General features: G+C 35.7%; 1 long non-coding RNA gene across 1 annotated transcript; it reads right to left on the minus strand.

Moving 5' to 3' along the window:
• On the minus strand, positions 1-1,332 carry LOC115923344. The gene is made up of 3 exons (XR_004063869.1): positions 1,276-1,332; positions 839-889; positions 1-54 (listed from the first exon to the last, which is right to left on the minus strand). It is a non-coding gene; the product is annotated as an uncharacterized LOC115923344 (long non-coding RNA).
• Between the last annotated feature and the right edge of the window lie 5,380 nt (positions 1,333-6,712).

Here is a 6,712-nt window from a genome sequence, read left to right on the forward strand (position 1 = left end):
CAAAGTTTGGTTGCGGTCTCTTGTTGCTTGTGACGGCCCTGGTAATTGGATTCACTGAATGAGTTGAAATATTAAGACCAAACAAAAAATATCATTGTTCGCCTGCATAGAAAAGATAAACTGAATTCTAATTTGTTCTGCATTTAAACAATAACGTTTAGAATTGCGAAGTGATACACTTACATGATAACATCATTTGAACAACAATGTACAACTAAAATGGCTAGTGAGAAAATCAGGTAGGTTAGAGCATTGGTTTTCGTGCTTTTTTAATCAGGACACCCATTTAAGGAATTCAAATTTGGTACTCATCGAGTAACATGTATACATGTAAGGGCACATTTTCTCTAAAATTTTGAGAGCGAGCGAAGCAAGCGAGAAAGAAAAACGACGGTTAAAACTGGTTATAAATGCTATTTTGTAATAGAAATACATGAACTAGATAAGATATAAATTACGTATACGGCCCCATGCTAGATAAGATATAAATTATGCGGGCTCATGAATCATATAATTTTCCGGACATCTTGATACGAGAATAGAAGGATATTCAGTCATTTCCTTTCGCAAGGTGATCCATCATTTGATTCGGCGGCAACTGCTCCGGGCTCTGTTTCGTCAAATATATACAGATAGGGTTAGGGTTGCAATTGAGTTTTGCATTCGGTTTAGGTTTAGGTTTAGGATTAGGATTGAGTTAAAGCATGGGCTTAAAAGTAAGAATTCGGGTTGTAAAGGGAATCACCCCGAATCGATTGCCGCACGAGCTTACAACCTTTTATTTGATCTAAAACATTCCGCATACTTATATTTTTCCCTGAATAATGCGGTGACTTACCAGAGGTTGGTTGCGGTGGTGTAATGGTTGTGACGGTGGTCGTTGGATTTTCTAAATGAGTTGAAATAATAAGAGCGAACACAAATATCATTATTTGCTTGCAATTAAATTCTAAACCGAATTTGTATTTGTTCTGTATAAAAAAAATAACGTATTGAATTGCGAGGTAATACAATTTCATGATAGTTTCAGTTGAACAAGAATGTACAGAAATATCGAAATGGCTAGTGAAAAAATCAGGTAGGTTCGAGCAGCAATTTTCAAACTTTTTTGATTTTCTGGATCCTTTTAAGAAATACAAAATGTCGTATTACTCCAACGTTTACATAAAGGTTTGGGATTGCAATTGAGTTTTGTTATAGGTTTAGGTTTCTGTTTTTGTTTCAGATTAGGATAAGGGAGTTCATGAATTTTGCCTGATTAAAGTGGTGACTTACCAGTGGTTGATTGCGATTGTCCAGTGGTTGTGACGGTGGTCATTGGATTCACTGAATGAGTTGAAATATTAAGACCAAACAAAAATGTCATTATTTGCAACAAATAGGCCTGAAAAAAAGCTAATCTGAATTGTAATTTGTACCGTATTTAAAGAGTAACGTTTAGCATTGCAAGGTGATACAATTACATGTGATAACATCAATTGAACAACAGCGAGCGATGAAGAAATTAAGATACTTTAATGACATGAAAATGTTTTTTCCTCAAAAAAATACATACCATTTTTCGCGAAATTGGCGTTATGTAGAAATGAATTATTAGATATCTTTATTTCTCTCGCGGCACCCCAAAACATACCATGCGGCACGCTGTGTTAAAAAAACGCTGAGTTATAGAAAACTATTACAAGCGGATACTGCAGAATGGGAATTTAGCTGGGAACAATGATAATAATGATAATAAAAATCTCCGTTTCCTTATAGCACTTTATACATTGAGTATGTCTCTATTGAAAGGTTTTACAGATATATTATTACCCCGGTTATCGGATTAAAGGACGCTAAATTAATGCAGGGCTAGGGTTCGAAACCTCAACCGTTTCATTGCGAGTCAAGTTAATGAACCCCTACATCACGACATCTCCACTTTGCTTTAACTTTTAATGGTAAGTGAATTGTGATGACTTATTCATCATGAGTTTCATTATTGAGGGCAATGTACAGCTGCCACCAACACCACTGTGACTGCCGATTTCTCACAATGTATCATGCCATAGTAAACCGTTTTTTTTTTGTAGTAACGTGGACAAAACAATACAAATACTAGCAAAAGCACTAATAACCATTAAGTTGTCAGTTACAATAAATGGGGAACATATGGGCTTAACAATACAACCTGTTCCGTTCGAAAGTATATCTCTCGTTACAGGTGCAGGTGAAATGATCCGGAAGTGTTCGTACTTGCAGAATTTGTGTAACAATTATGCATGCGGATTATAATTAATGAACACGGTCTCAACAAAGTCTCGTCCTTCGTTGATTCAATTATTTCGTATTTCTTTCTTCCTGTCTTTCTTTATTTCTTAATTCATTATATATATATTGGGTTAAGAAATGCCCATTAGATATCCTACGTTCTTTCTCTGGTCTCTATTATGCAGGTTTGTCTAAGTCTGTTTCTCTATTCTCTTTCTCATTTTCTATTCTTTCCATGGATCACCCTGTTGTCGATAGCACATTTTCCCTTGTGTCTCTCAGTCTCCCATGTCATCTTCCTCTTCTTGGTCCCCTTTCTTACTGGGTGCCTTACAACGCAGGGGTACTAATAATTGTAGGGCCAGCAGTAGACTACCCAGGGTAAATGAGACCAAAATATTGAATTGAGACGATCGTACAGCTTTTCGCAAGATCAACGTTAAGCAAGAGCGATAGCCTTGTCCCCCAACTTTTGAAATATGCGAACGTTGCAATGACGTATTCGTAATCCAAACACGATTTATATGGGATATTGGACATTGAAATTGTCCCTGGGTCGATTTTTCTAAAATAGTTGCGATCGCGTTAGGTACCGCGTGTGACTGTTTAAATGAAAGGCAACCTTTAACCGGGTACAACTTGTATTAAAAACTAGTAAAGTATTAGTTAGAGTGCAATATGGCACAAGTAGCTCACCAGAATTAAATCCAATTGATGGGACTTCAGCCAAAACAATCCTGATGTCCTCTTTGTCGAACTCTTTTGAAGCGTTTAAGTTCACCTGCGTTCGAAGTACATAAATTGCAGAGTAAGACAAACTTATTCGACATTGTTTTGCCACAGTTGTTCACATTTCGAGAGCGCCGATAAACGTACATCTGACTTTGAACACGATATCTTTTGAACATTTTGTTTTAAATGAACAAAATGTAAGAAAACAAATACCACTTTCAGTTTAAATCGAATAATTACAAATTAAATCGAAAATACATGGATATATTGTTAATTTGGAGAAATGTTATCAATGCACGATGATGAATTTTTTAATTATTGATTTCAAGAAAATGTTTTGTTCATTTTATCATAACATAATAATAATAAAAAAAAAATTACATGAAGTGTAATAATATTGAAGATTTTGTCATACGTTCATTACTATTAGGACTCCATCTGCATAATGATTGGCTTTATTGCAAAAAAAAGTAAGGAGGTGTAGGTCTTATCGTATTTTATTTCCTTTCCACCCCTTTTATTTCGTTTTATTTTAGTCCTTCTGCCAATGTTTTCTTGTTTTCACCGTTCGGTGGTGGTGGTGGTGGTGGGGGAAAACTGCAGGAGATCTTGAGTCCAACGTATTCATGTCAATGTAAACATTACCTGTAGTTTGCCGGGCATACGACTGCAAGACGCCCTCATGCTGGTGCGCTGATAATTGACATCAAATTCCCAGCAGATGACCTTGAATGAACGCTCGTTATCATCATCAAATGAAATCAGAACAATGTCATACGAGGAGTGTGTTGGACATGAGACTATTGTCGTGGGATCACTTTCTAGAAGAAAAGCAAAAATGAATCGAAAATTGATATTAGGTGTTTCTTCATATTGACTTTGTGAATGCACAATAGTTAGAAATTTCGCCAAAATAGGAGACATTTTCGGAGTTGTTCGGAACATTAAATGTTCGCAAAAAAAGAAGTTTATATGAGATAAAGAATTAATAGGATAAATGGTTTCTGATAGCATCCTTGTAGAGTACTCTTTATTGGTCTGATAATAATTTATATCTTACCCTGACTGGCTTGGTTCACCTGACATGAAGAATCCGACGCATTAGGGTCGATTTGTTCTGCGTACGGAGCAATATGAAGAAGAGGATTGAGCGTGATTTAATGTTTTATAATGGCAATAAGCTGTTCAATACAATAAATTGTACATAGTTTTGCTATGTACAGTTCTTAAGGCGTATCAGAACCATTTCTGTTGATGTACGCCATGCGATGGGAAACAATTCCGAAGTGGCATATGCATTAGTACGTCCCTACTGTACATAGCAGTGTTCGAAATTGTTTAATGGTATCCCTTCAACTCTGATCACACTATTCAATCCCTATACAGGGTAATTCATTCTGAGAATAAAAGAAAAATTATAATCAACCGGGATAAACAGAAAGTGGAACCTATACAATTTTATTTTTCGTCCGGGACTTTTAAAAAATCATCAAGAATTCTAAAGAAATTCAACAACACAAAATCTTAACAATTGTGTTAAACTTTGCCTTGCGCATGGTTTTGAGAAAATTAGGAGTGGGAAAGAAACACGTTCACACACAACTACACCTGCACCGATCCCCAACACACGAATTCTTTAACATTAAGTTTGGGACAGATCACGTTTTTGTCCTTCCACCCAATTTGTTACTCGGGGAGTACAATAATGAATTATTTTGAGTCGAAATGTGCATGTGTGTGTTTGTGTGTCATTTTTAAGGAGGGGGGGGGGCACAATTTCATTCCTTGATAAAAGAAATGATGTTCGTGTAGATGTTTTTTGACAATACCAAGGTGAATGTCACTGTTAAAAAAGTGGTGGAATATAATGAAATAAATATTTTTAAAAAGGCTACGCTTACCAATCACTTTGGCCGCCCGGGCACTTAGCATAAATCTCTTGTTCTGCATTACCGCGTTCGGATATTTCGCTTTGATTTCCAAAACATTGTTTTCTGACAGAAGAAAAATCGGATAATTGGACGGACGGGTGTTACTAGAGATTTTAATCTCCTCCTCATCAGGAAATACTGTAACGTCGATGCCGTTATCGATGTCCATTGGAGATACACGAAGAATAATTCGAAATTCGACTTGGCATACGAAGAAGAACCGTGCTATCCCATTGGCACTGGCTTTACATGTTATGCTGTCGTTGACATCCAGTGAAACGTTTTGGAAAACTAGAAGAGATGAGGAAGGGAAAGAAATGCGATTAATACACAATCAATATTAAAATTAAAGTATAGTGAATAGACTAAAATATGTTTTATGTTTATTCAAAAGTTGCTTTAAACAAATTAATGCTACGTAGGGTAAGTATGCAAAGTCACCATCCCAGGAACAAAAATGAATCTTTGCTTTTGATTGGCGACAGCTATCATTGGTTATTTTACACACATTTCTCGTGCCTCCAAAAGTCCCTCAAAACAGAGAAAATTCACGCAAACATGCAATCACACATACACGCACACACAAAAAACACCCACAACTAAAAAACATATCAGATATCAAAGAATAAGAGTTGTTCGTGATCATTTGAAAAATAATAAAACTACGCAAACATAGTAATAAAAATACACCCCCCCCCCCTCCCCCACAAAAAAAGGGTGCTGGAAGAAAAGGAGTATGATTAAAGAAAAACGACCCTAGTATGTCGAAGTGAAGAATGGTGTTTACCTCTCTCCGCTCTGCTTGATGACATACGGGATTGTCCAGGAGCATCAGCCGCCACTGTAAAGCTCCTGCTGTCATCATTACCAAGGTACTGACATTGCAGCATTCCTTGGTATAATATTAGAAAACATAAACATAAGCAAAGGGACAGCTCTGCGTGATAAAAGGGGCATTCAGACGCTCCAAATCTCTTAAATGAGCTGTAGCCATTCTATAAAAACATGTAGCTATATATATCAATAGAAAGCCTATGACCTCAAAAATTTGGAAAAAATAATTTCAGATTTTTGTTTTACTTTAATTGAGTCATAAAAGGTAGGAAAACGTGATTTTTTTATTATTCATTTTCTCGTCCAAATTAAACCTATAAAACACTGAAAAAATGTTACGTAGGCGATTGTAGCGTATTCCCCAAACATAAACAAAAGCTCGTAACCACATGGAGTCTATGGCTTTTACTGTATAAGTCTGTTACATGTTTTGATTATTTTCCATGTATATTCTTTGAATTATATAAAGATAAGCTTTACAAAAATATAGGATGATGTTGCTTATTACATGAAAGCTGACGAAAGAAATTGTACGAAAGAAATTAAAAGAATTCAATGAAAATGAACACAATTTGTAATTAATTTTTGCGGTCGATATTGCCGGTTATCATTCGTATGCATATGACACTAACCATCAAAATCACATCAAATGTTGCTTATATTGGTCAGTGGAGGCTTCATTAAACAAATTTTACAACATTCTTTGTTGTAAATATTACATAGTTTAGCCCTTTTTTTCTGGAAATTACTCCTTACATCCACTCGACTTCTACACCGGCTTCCCACTATGATTCTCTGCCGTTTAGTCTCTACCCACTCACGATCAAACATAAAAATGTATTTGACATGTAAACACGTATTTTTAATTTAAAAATTACAATAATTTGAGAAAAAAAATGCACCCATCGATACACTCAATGTCATCGTCATTGGATTTAGACGATGAATACTGCAGATCCAAGTTT

Source organism: Strongylocentrotus purpuratus, unplaced genomic scaffold (assembly GCF_000002235.5).
Source record: "Strongylocentrotus purpuratus isolate Spur 01 unplaced genomic scaffold, Spur_5.0 spur5_scaffold_13, whole genome shotgun sequence".
NCBI lineage: Eukaryota > Metazoa > Echinodermata > Echinoidea > Camarodonta > Strongylocentrotidae > Strongylocentrotus > Strongylocentrotus purpuratus.